This window comes from Trichechus manatus, unplaced genomic scaffold (genome assembly GCF_000243295.1).
Source record: "Trichechus manatus latirostris isolate Lorelei unplaced genomic scaffold, TriManLat1.0 scaffold00035, whole genome shotgun sequence".
NCBI lineage: Eukaryota > Metazoa > Chordata > Mammalia > Sirenia > Trichechidae > Trichechus > Trichechus manatus.
Window position 1 is genome coordinate 4,400,779 of NW_004443971.1, and position 11,803 is coordinate 4,412,581.

The 11,803-nt window shown below is 47.9% G+C and overlaps 1 protein-coding gene across 2 annotated transcripts in view; it reads left to right on the top strand.

The window, feature by feature from the left end:
- The first annotated feature begins 6,815 nt into the window (after positions 1-6,815).
- The window catches only part of IRF6 (interferon regulatory factor 6), a 19,424-nt gene continuing 14,436 nt past the window's right edge, over positions 6,816-11,803 (top strand). Inside the window, exon 1 of one of the 2 annotated variants that reach the window (XM_004375188.1) lies at positions 6,816-7,034. The gene's annotated coding sequence lies outside the window, so the exon portion shown is untranslated. Of the gene's footprint in view, positions 7,035-11,190; positions 11,234-11,803 lie in introns of those variants that run through there. The other variant, XM_004375187.2, reaches the window with a different exon arrangement.

The following is an 11,803-nucleotide window of genomic DNA, read 5'->3' on the forward strand; positions in this document are numbered from 1 at the left end:
CTGTGTGGTTGTAAACTGAAGGGTTGGTGGTTCAAGTTCACCTAGAGACATCTTGGAAGAAAGGCCTGCTGATCTACTTCTGAAGAAACAGCTATGGAAAAGCCTGTGGAGCACAGTTCTACTCTGACACATATGAGGTCATCATGAGTTGGAGTCGACTCATGGGCAGCTGGTAGCTGGTGGTTTTTTACCACACGGCCGGCCCCCAAACAGTGGGGTCAGTAGGGTTGGTGTTTGCCAGTGTGGTAACTCATGGTGTCACTGCCCCCCAAGGACTTCCTCCCGTACCGGACCGTACGGAATCCTTAGTTATGTTTTTTGTACTAATATTACTCATAAATCGTGATTTCCGTAGTGTATCACTCCTTCTTTTCCTTTAATTACTACTTCATTCTCAAAGAAGTTATTGAAATAGGTTCACAAGTACTAATTTATCACAATATTGTAGCTAAAACATCAGAAAATTTGAAAAAAACAGCAACCGTAAAAACACCAGCAGCAACGAAAACAACAGTACGTGCTCATAGCGTGTGCAGACAAAACGAGGTGATTAGAAGTGTCATTGTAACTGGGTAATAATGACAGCTCTGTCCAGAGTGCATTAGAAGTTTCAAAAAGTAAATTAGCATAGAGTTTTAGCCTTGTATATTGATACATGTAAGCTAGGCTTATGAAAAATATTTTTGTTGTTATAACTGCAGGGATTTTTTAAAATTTTTTTATTGTACTTCAGGTGAAGGCTTACAAAACAAATACTTTCTCATGAAACAGAAGTATACATGTTGTTTTATAACATTGGTTAACAACCCCACAACATATCAAACCTCTAACTTCGCAACCTCTTTTTTTTTTTTTTTTTTTGGTGAAAATACACATAGCCAAAGATACACCATTTCAAAAATTTCTACATGCACAGTTCAGTGACATTGACTACGCTCTTCCAATTGTGCTGTTATTCTCACTTAAGATGAAGGTTTACAGAACAAAATAGTTTCTCATTTAACAGTTACTACAAATGTTGCCCTATGACAATGGTTAACAATCTCACAACACATCAACAATATCCTTACTCAACCTTGGGTTCCCTATCACCAGCTTCCTTGTTCCCTTCTGCTTTCTGGCCCTTGTCACTGGACTCCTGTACCTCGTTAGTCTTATTTGGTTTTACGGGGCTGTCCACTCCCAGGCTGAACCGTGAATCTCGGAGGTGACTTCACCACTGAGCTAAAAGGGTGTCTGGGGGCCATACTCTCAGGGTTTCTCCAGTCTCCTTTAGGCCAGTAAATCTGGTCTTTTTTTTGTGAGTTAGAATTATGCTCTACATCCTTCTCCAGCTCTGTTCAGAACCCTCTGTTGTGATCCTGGTCAGAGCAGTCAGTGGTGGTAGCCGGGCACCATCTAGCTGTACTGGACTCAGTCCGGTGGAGGCCTTGGTAGCTGTGGACAATTAGTCCTTCGGACTAATCTTTTCCTTGTATCCTGTTCTCTTCATTCTCCTTTGCTCCCGAAGGGATGAGACCAGTGGAGTGTCTTAGATGGCCGCTCACAGGCTTTTAAGACCCCAGACACTACTCACCAAGGTAGAATGTAGAACATTGTCTTTATAAGCTGTGTCATGCCAGTTGAGCTAGATGTTCCCCGAGACCATGGTCCCCACAGCCCTCCGCCCAGCAATTCAGTCCCTCAGGGAGTTTGGATGTGTCTGTGGGGCTTCCATGACCTTTCCTAGTACAAGTTGTGCTAGTTTCTCCTGTATTGTGTACTGTCTCACCCTTCACCCAAGATACCATTTATCTATTTAGTATTTCCCCCCCACCTCTCCCATCCCTGGTAAACAACAAAGATTGTTACATTCTGTGTGTGAACTTTATCATGGGTTTTTACAATAGAGGTCTCATACAATATTTGTCCTTTTGTGATTGACTTATTTCACTCAGCATAATGTCCTCCAGTTTCATCCATGTTATGAGATGCTTCACAGATTCATGTTGTTCTTTCTCGTTGCATAGTACTCCATTGTGTGTATGTACCATAGTTTGTTTATCCATTCATCTGTTGATGGGCATCTAGGTTGTTTCCATCGTTTTGCTGTTGTGAACAATGCTGCCATGAACATAGGTGTGCATATGTAGGGATATTTTTATAAAAAACAATAAATTTCTGCTGAAACCTCAACTGCACAAAAATTTTATAGACAGTCATTTTAGGGTCACCCCTCTGACAGTGTCACCTGGTGCAGTCCACACTCCCACAGCCCCCTAGTGATGCCACTGCCCCCGAAAGATTTTGTATCCCCAGATAACTCATTTTTCTGAAGTGAACCAATTGTCCAGAGCTCATCTGGCTCACACGGAGCCTAGCCCTGGGCCAGGAGCTCCTGGGTTGCAAGAACTCCTGTCTGGCCCATGTCATGCTGCCCTGAAAGACTTGACTGAGGCCAGGAGAGAATGATTTACAGGAGGAGACATGAGCAGATAGCGGCAGTGCTGATTCCTCTCATCCACAACACTTTACCAATTTCAGAGAGCTTTCTGATCCTCTGTCTCATCTCCACGGCGTTGTTTGGTGCTGACCATGAAGCTAAGATCAGGACACTGCTCGGTCCCCACAGGGCAGCGTGTTTCACATCTGGACTATGAACCCTCACATTCATGGTGGCTGTAGTTTCTTGTTCGGGTCTTTTGTCTGCGGAGCCAAGGGAAGCTTCTGTTGCCAGGGGAGATGGGAGCGGACTCTCAGATCTGAGGGAAAGGGGAGGAAGAATGAAGGGAGAGCCCCAGGGGAAGCTCACTTCCAAGTGATTGACTGGGCCCTGTGTTTCCTCCTGCTCTCACTAGATCTAAGTTTGGAATAAAGAAATCTGCTTCTTTGAGAACACTTACCAGTGCTCAGCATGGTTCAGTGATAAAGAGAGGAGAGTCAAAAATGAGTAACTTGGAGCACTTTTAGTGGGGAATTCTCCTAGCATCCCAAACTAAAGTCTGTTCCATTGCCTATTTTGGAAAGTGAAATTTACTTACATATTTCTTTCTCTGGGCAGCCTGCTGCAGCTTCCCATCATCTCAATGATTTCAGGATTTGGAGGAGTTTTGGGATTTCAAGGAATGTGACCTGTGGAGGGTAGGGGTACAGAGGGAGGGGACATTAGGAGGGCAACAACCAATGTTTGTGAGGCTAATCTGTAACCTCACTACCTTGAAATACTTGGATGGAGCCAGAGGTAAACCAGGGCGGAGAAGGGCAGCGGGAGGGACTAAGGGTAGACCTGATGGGTCCCAGAATGTCTTCCAGAAGACTGATGTCTGAGTTCCTTTGAGAGAGCACAGAATTGGATTGTTTTGCTTGAAGTTCCCCCCGCCCTTCACCAACCCCACTGATGTCCAGTCTAGCCTTAGAGACTATTTGCATCACTGACTTCAGTAATACTGAGCCCTCCATTGTATTGAACTTTTGGAAAAGTGCCCAGTTGCCACATCTCTGCTCTGCCCAGAAAAGAATGGGATTTGGGTCACATGCTTTATTGTCACAGATTTGGTATTGTAGAGGTTGAAGCCTCTGCGTGGTGAAAGAGATCCCTCCCCACCAAGTAAGAGCTGACTGGGAGTAGGAGAGGGGAATTTCCTGATTCCCTGTGGCTGTGAATCAGGGCCCCTGGGCTGAACTATACACCCCACTGTCTGAAACTCAGACTCACAGGTGAGTCAGCAATGCCCAACCTGAGCAGGCCAAAGTCGCAGTTTTCTGAGCACATGGAAGAGTTGACTCCTCCAGAGCCCTTGGAGGGTCAGCTCCTGTTATCTCCTTACAAGGTGTTCTAATTCTTCAGACCAAGCCCCTGAAGTGTGTCTCAAACAGAGAAGACTTGAGGTTGCCAATTGCCCAGTCTCATCGCTGGAAGAACCGGGAAGTCCCTTCTGATTTCTACCTTAATTACTCCTGCTTTATCCTCTTTCACTGAATCTAGAGTGACATGAGAGTAGGGACTTTGTTTTGTTCACAGTGCCTAGATCTGGGGTGATTTTTTGTTTGTTTGTTTTTAATAGCAACTAGTGCACCACCATTCAGGATAGACTCTGGCGGAGGTGCTGACAAGGTCTTGGGCCAGGCGTCAACTGTCTAGCTGCTGGATGGATGGTGGGAAAGCAGGGTGTCCTGGGGGGGTTGAGCAGAGGGGTACTGAAACAGTAGCTATTCACTGACATAGAATTATTACAACATGTTAACCACTGGCAGAACTGTCCTGGTGCATGCCAGCTCACCCTCAGTCCTACTTGGAACAGTGCTCGGCACCTAGTGGCCCTCAGAGATGAATGGTTGAATGTGAGCTTGCAGCCTCAGCATGTGCTGGTAAAACTGAGGAACTTCCTTAGTGCTCCTCTGCCCTCTATCAGTGCCCTGCAAACTAACTCTTCTGGCTTACCAGGAGGTTCCTGGACTTGGTGTGTCCTTTGCTTTTTATTCACCTTCAACCAGCCCACCCAGACTTATCTGTTTTACCTTTCTTAAATAAGAGCCTTAAGAAATAACCTTAGCCATGGAAATCTAAGCTGGTGTGAAAGTGAGAACCTGTGTGTGGACCCATACTTGTGTGCCATTGGGCTTTTGGCCCCTCTCAAATGACTCTCTCCCAGTGGTCTTCCCCCATCCCTCACACACACCTGCAGTTGACTGTTGGCCTGGTCTAGGAGCCTAGCCACATGGGAAATGCTGCTTGTCCAGTGAGCTCATCGGCAGTAAAGAGCTGGCTGTACTGATGACATAGCTTTTCCCCTACATGAAGGGAAGAGGGGCCACAGGGCAGTGGTTGAAAACAGAAGCTGGCTGTGTCAGGCCTCGGGGCCTTGCTGCCTGCCTAGACCTGAGCTGCCTATGCCCCAAAGCTGAGCTGTGTCTAAGAATGAAGTCCACATTCTTACCAGTTTAACTCCTCCATGGTCTCTCACTCATTACTTTAAACGCCAAAACCTAAGGGCCCTACTTATGCTCTGTCTCACCTCATTTACTGGGTGGGACACCGCTCATGTAAGCATGTGCTCTATATTGACAAGGGGGTTCACTCCAGTGGGAAGGTTAGGGAATTCATCAAGCACCTGTTAGGGCAGGTACAGGCCTTGTATTTCAGGTAATGACAAGAGATACCATCTTATTCTGTGGGGCAGAATATATCCTATTTTTATCCTTAACAACAACAACAACAAACAAACAAACAAACACAAAAACAAACGTGTTGCCGTCAAGTTAATTCCGACTCATAGCAACCCTGTAGGACAGAGTAGAACTGCCCCATAGGGTTTCCAAGGACCAGCTGGTTGATTCCAACTGCTGACCTTTTAGTTAGCAGCCATAGCTCTTAACCACTGCACCACCAGGGCTCCATTACCCCAATAATAATTGCATGGGCTCATATAGGACTTCCACCACCCGTCTGCCTGTGTGTTGCCCTTGTGCTGGAAGCTACGCCATGGGTATTTCAGATACCATCAGGGTCAGCCACGGTGGACAAGCTTCAGTGGAACCTCCAGACGAAGATAGACTAGGAAGATAGGCCTGGCTATCTACTTCAGAAAATTAGCCAATGAAAAAACCCTATTGATCACAACAGAATATTGTCTGATATAGTGCTGGAAGATGAGCCCCCTAGGTTGGAAGGAACGACACAATGGCCACAATCATGGACTCAAACGTGCCAATGATCATTAAGTTGATGCAGGACTGGGTAACGTTTCGTTATGTTGTACATAGGTTGCTATGAGTCAGAGCTGACTGGACAGCTTCTAACAATCCCCACAACCACTTGTGAAGTAGGTACTATTATTAATCTACAGATAAGGAAATAGAGACCCACAGAACTTCAGAAACTTCCCCAAGTCTATAGTAATTGATGGAGTTGGGTTTTGAACCCCAATAGTTGGCTCCAGAGGCCATTCTTTTAATTATTACACTATGTTGATTAGGAAAGGTAGGGATTATTATTCTCATTGAATAGGTGAGAAAACCGAAACCAAGAAGTTAAGGAATGTACTCCTATGAGTAAGAGGCGGAATTCCTGTCATGGAAGCCATACCATTTCCTCCAGACTGGACCAACTGTCCTGAGTCCTTACCCATGTCCCATTCCACTTAGAGGTTCAGGCCCACAGGTAGTAAAAAAAAAAACAAACCAAACCCGTTGCCATTGAGTCATTCTGACGCACAGCGACTCTATAGGACAGAGTAGAACTGCCTCAGAGGGTTTCCAAAGAGTGGTTGGTGGATTCACCTGCTAACCTTTTGGTTAGCAGCCGAGCTCTTAATCACTGAGCCACCAAGGCTCCTCACAGGTAGTAAGGTCAACCCCAAATCTCAAAATCTTATACGTGCTTGGTTAAGAGCTCAGCTGCTAACCAAAAGGTCGGCAGTTCGAATCCAACAGCCGCTCCTTGGAAACCCTACGGGGAAGTTCTACTCTGTCCTATAGGGTCGCTTTGAGTCGGAATCCACGGGACAGCAACGGGTTTTGTTTTCTTTTTTTTTGGTTTTTGGTCTCCATACCGCAGGGTAATTATGGAGCACGAAAGGAGGGGAGATCCCCTCTTCACTTAGATTTTACCTCCCGGGCCCTTCCAGTTCCCACGACCACCAGCCCTGAGGCTTAAGGGCGAGACCCGACTCTGGGACTTTTCTTCGCCGGGGTTAGAAGTGCGGGAGTAGGATTGGGAAGGAGCGGGGCCCGGCTGGGCCGCCCAGGAACGCAGAGTATCGTATTCCCCGGAACCCACCAATCCCGGCCGCCAGAGGGCGTGGCCACACCTGGGAGGCGGGGCCGGACGACCGAGGGGCTGTGGCGTCTAGAGGCGAAGGCGCTGACGTGAGTTCGGCGCACCTGGGCCGGGCAGGTAAGGGCTGGTGCGCGACTGGGAGTGGATCTCGCAGTTCCTGCCTGCGCAGAGCGGGCGCCCCTCGCCCAAGCCGTCGAGGAACCCGGTGGTGACGCGTGATCCTAGCTGAGACTTGATTCGGAGGGACGTCCACTTCCAGTAGCCGGATTGAGGAAAGGTGAGGACGCCAACTTCTGGAGACTAGCTAGAGGGAGGGGGGAACACGCCCGCGGGTGGGGAAGGGTCCGCTTCAGTGTTTGTGGGGGTGGGAGAGCTTTGCTTGGGGACTCCTGTTTGTTTGGGCTTGTTTGGGGACACCCGCTGGGGCTCGGGGCCTCTCTCTCCGGTCCAGGTAGCTTTGGGGCGATCGTTGCCCTGGAACACTCGGACCCTCCTGGCCCCATACTTGTGCCCACTTCCTTTCCTTCCCCGCAGGCACCAAGTGTGCAGCTCTCAGTCCTCAGGTCCCCCACCTCACTATGGGGTAGAGCAAAAGCCCCCCTTAGTTCTCACCAGCTTGCTTGGCCGCTGGCCCCTGTGCCCAGAGAGGGTACTTTCCCCTCCCGCTTGGTCCTGGTGGGCGTTTTGGGAAGTTGGGAGTGGGGGTGACCAGGAGCTTTGGCCAGTTTGTTTTCTTTCTCCGAGTTTGTTTAGCAGTCAGGCCCCTCGCCCTGGGCCTGGGAAACACCCATGGATTTCTAAGTAGCCAAGCTAGGTGCCGGGAGGGTGGTGCCTGGGCGTGGTTCCTCTGGGGTGAGGCCCTCTTTGCCTGAAGGGGCTGGAGGGTGGGTGTGGAGAAAGTCCCCCAGGTCTGACTGGAAAGGAGGCCTGGGGTGCCACTCTTTACAGTGAGCCTGCTTTATGGTGCGGGGGTCACCGCTGTCCCAACCCTGTTCTCTTGGTGGGTGTCAAGAGCGGCGGCCAGGGAAGGGGGAGGGAGAAGGTGCTTGAGTAGGGATTGGTGAAGGCTGATGCCGACCCAGGAGAGTAGTTTAGGGTTAGATATGTGCATAATGCATGACAGCAGCATTAGTACCCAGGGACTCCCTGTCACTATTCCCCACCTTCTATCCAGCAGTGAGAAAAAGCGTGGGAATGTGGCTAGAAGCCCAGAATTTATCCTAAGAAGGACTACATGGAGGGAAGGTTGGGGGATTTGGAGGGATGCCATTTCACTTCCCTTCAGGAGGAAGGGAAAAAACAGAACTAGCGACTTAGGACTGTCTGCAAGAAATGCAGGTTTGTCTTACTCCAACAAAACCAATGAACTTTGGGGCAGTGGTGCCCCTGGAAACTAGTCCAGGCAGGGGCTGGAGGTGGGGGTGTTTATGGAGAACCTACTCCTTGGAATAGGGGTGTGGGGAGAAGACAGCTAGTTCCCTGGGGAGGTTGAAAGTGCCCCTGCTCTATGCCCAGTATGAGGGGAGCAGCAGAGTTGGCATCTTTGTCCATTGGCTGGTTAAATATTTTTTGGAGACACAGGCCTTGAATTTTGCTGTGATGGCAGCCAGCTATACCAGGCTGAGTTTGCTAGGCTAAGGTTGTTCTTTGGGCATTGGGATTTGGGTGGTGAAGGTGTTTTGAAAGTGGATTCTGATCTAGTTGTGTTTGAGAGTGAGTGTCAGGCAGTCTCTCCCTAATCACTTCCTATGCCCTCCAGGCTATTGGGATCTTTGTTGGTGTTTTGGTCCCCTTAGTGTGAGGATCCAGTAGAAGAAGGGAGGGACTTGGAGAGCAGGGTATAGGATTCAGTACTGAGCACTTTGCTAGCGGGCACTCTGACTTGGGAGTGTTGGGTCCAGGCCACAGGTAAAGCACTTAACTGTTCTGTGCCTCGGTTAATCCAGCTCTAAAATGGAGATAATAATATCACTTCCAGGATTGTGAGGATGAAATTAAACACTTTAAGTAAAAGTGAATTTAAAAACTGCAAACCAAAAAAAAAAAAGTAAAACCTATGCAGATGTTGGTGTTAAATGCCAAGACGGTTCTGACTCAGCAACCCTAAAGAATTATTGTTACCATGTTCTCGTCAGCTCAAGGCCATCATCTTTTAAACCTTCCAGTGGCTAGGAAATGTCTTATCTTCCTGTGGTTAAAAAAGCACTTGTAGAATTTAAAAAAATATTAAGTTGAAACATGCTCAGTGTAGGAAAATGTGCATCATATCTGAAGCATATAGGAGAGAATAAAAAATCACTCAAAATCCTATCACCGGGTAACGATTATGAACATCTTGTTGAATTGGAGTATTTCTTTCCCTTTTTAAAATTTTGTATGATGTGTTACAAAATGGAGATACTGCTGTGCTTTACAGCCAATGTTGTATGGGGGCATTTTCCTCCTTAACTTCGTTTTGTAAACATTCCCCCAAATTCAGTAAAAATTCTTCAGAAACACTGTTGTTAATGGCTGCTTAATATTGCAGTCTGTGAATGTGCCACGATTAACCATTCCTCTCTCGGTCAGTTTGGTTGCTTCCAATTTTTCCCTCTCTCTGTTTTTAGAGGCTAGGTTACTGGTGGCAGGAGGGGGAGGTCTTGGCTGACTTTCAAAAACTGGAGCGGGTTGGCAGTGAGGAAGGTGGGGCATGGAGGAGCAGGCTGGGGTGCCTTCCCATGGGGCTAGGAGGCAAGGTTACTCAGGTGTAGTGCCATCTTGGGAGAACACTGAGAACCAGGGCTCTAGATCTTAATCACTGATCTCTATGGGTGGCTGCTTCTACCTCCCCATCACTATGTACAGCTCCTTGTCTTGGTCAGAGGGTGCCTGAATTTTTTATCCATGGGCTGTGGATCACACAGGATAAGCCCTTTTCTTCAGAGTCTATGATCAGTCATTCCACATACAGATTTCATATGTCTGACAGGCTTAGAAATAGGACTTGCCAATATCGCAACAAAGGAATTTTCAAAAGCCCCTCGCCGGGTTGACCAGTTCACTGCCCACTTCTCTATTCTCTTGGTCTGTCCCTTACCCCAATCTCCTAGTTGTATCTCCAGTAGCGCTGAGACTGGAGAGGAGAAGGTAGAACTTGCCCTCTGTATAAGCTGTAAATGCCCTTCGTGGTTTGATGGTTTGACTTGCCTCCCTACAAAACAACCTAAACCAAAGCCAGGAGCATGAACACCAGGAGGACTTGAACACTACCCGCTGTGAGCTGTGAGTGAGCTGTGCACCCCTGTGGGGAGGTTTCATTTGCCAGACCTGGTAACTGGGTCAGAAAGCTCAGGTGAGAGCAGGCCCTGCCTTGCTCTTAAAGTGCCAGAGGCTGAATTGGGTTTGGGTTTTTCCCACTGGAGTCTGGCTGGGGGACAGGTGGTGTTAGGGGCCACCCCCTCAGCTAAGCTCTTCCAAGTGGGTGCCTTCAGCTCACTCAGCTGGTTTGGTTTCTGAACGAAGATCCAGGTGGGGACCTTTCTGGGCATGATGGTGGCTTATTTATCTTCCTGAGGCTGTTGTGGGGCTTTAGCATTTCCAGTATGGGTATCTTCAGGAAGGAGCCTCTGATGGAAACATGGAGCTTGAGTGTTTAGTACTAACACAGTTGGCACACAGTAGCTGATGAAAAAATATTTGTTGTGTAAATGAATGTTGTTTTTCCAAGCACCCCTCTCTCACTTCAGATAAAAACAAAACAAAAACACCAAAAAGTCCCAACACAGTGGCCCAGGCAAACAATTCTGTGTTGTTGTGTGCAGTCGTCTCTTCTGACTCATAGTGACCCAAAACTGCCCCATAGGATTTCTTACGCTGTTATCTTTAGGGAAGCAGATCGCCAGGTCTTTCTCCCAAGGAGCGGCTGGTGGATTTGAACCACCGACTTTTGGTTAGCAGCTGAGCTGCTTAGCCATTGCACCACCAGGGCTCCTTTGAACAGTTCTCTAGTGACTGGTTTTCCCTTTAGGCACCCAGTATGGGCAGGCCTTTGTTTCCTGCTGTGAGTGCCAGCAGCCATCTGTTATCTGTTAAGCCCGTGTATTTTTATGAGACTCAGTTGCAGACTTTACCCAGGCTGGCTCCTGCAACCAATCTATCCACTCCAGCCTCTGTGGGGAGATAACAGACTCGGGTGAAGAGGTTGTCTTAGCTGCACAGGGCTTGTCTTTTGACTGTTTCTAGTACTGTAGGTTTAGGAACTGTGATGTTTGATTATCTTAGGGCTTCTGAGCTTTGTAGCCTCAGTGGCAGGGAAGTGGTTTCAGAGCCTTTGTCTCCAAAGTTCCCGCACCTTCTACCAGACACTGAATTGCCTCATGAATAACCAGCTGAGACCCCTCTTTCTAGGTGCAGAATCTTTGGGTGGCCAGGAGAAGGGGAAGCCGACCCAAGCCCCCACGCTTCAGCTCCCCGTGGACACACTGCCCGCTCGTCCATGTAAGTGATACTTTGGAACCCAGCACCCGCTCCTCACTTTCTTCTCTCTCACGGGACAAGTGTCATTCTTACTAAAATATTCCTGTTCATCTTTAGTTGTCTTTTTTAAAAAAGACAAGTCACTTCAGCTTCTTGCCCCTGTACTTGCTGTTTCCATAATTTTTTCTTCCCTCTCCTGAGATGAGCTTGAAAAGAGCAATTTCCCTTCTCTTGCAAAGCCCTTGGTACTTCAGGAAGAACTGTGTTCCAGCAGGGATGACATCACCTTTTCATTTTTCTGCTTCAGGATTTAAACAGAAGAAATGTGATCTACCTGCATGATAAGTCCGATTTGGCTAGAGCATGAAGTATAAATGGCTTTGGAATAAGAATCAAAAGAACCTTTCACCTCTTTTCTTTTCTTTCCCATCTGGCATAGTTTATTCCCATATTTAGTTTCTTTGCCGTAATGTAATGAAGCTGTAGCTCTATCACATGGGAACAGTGCCTGGGACAAGTTCCCGGTGGCTGGGCTCATTCTCCCGCTCTCCTCATTCTTTGCCCACCCCCAGATCATGGCCCTCCACCCCC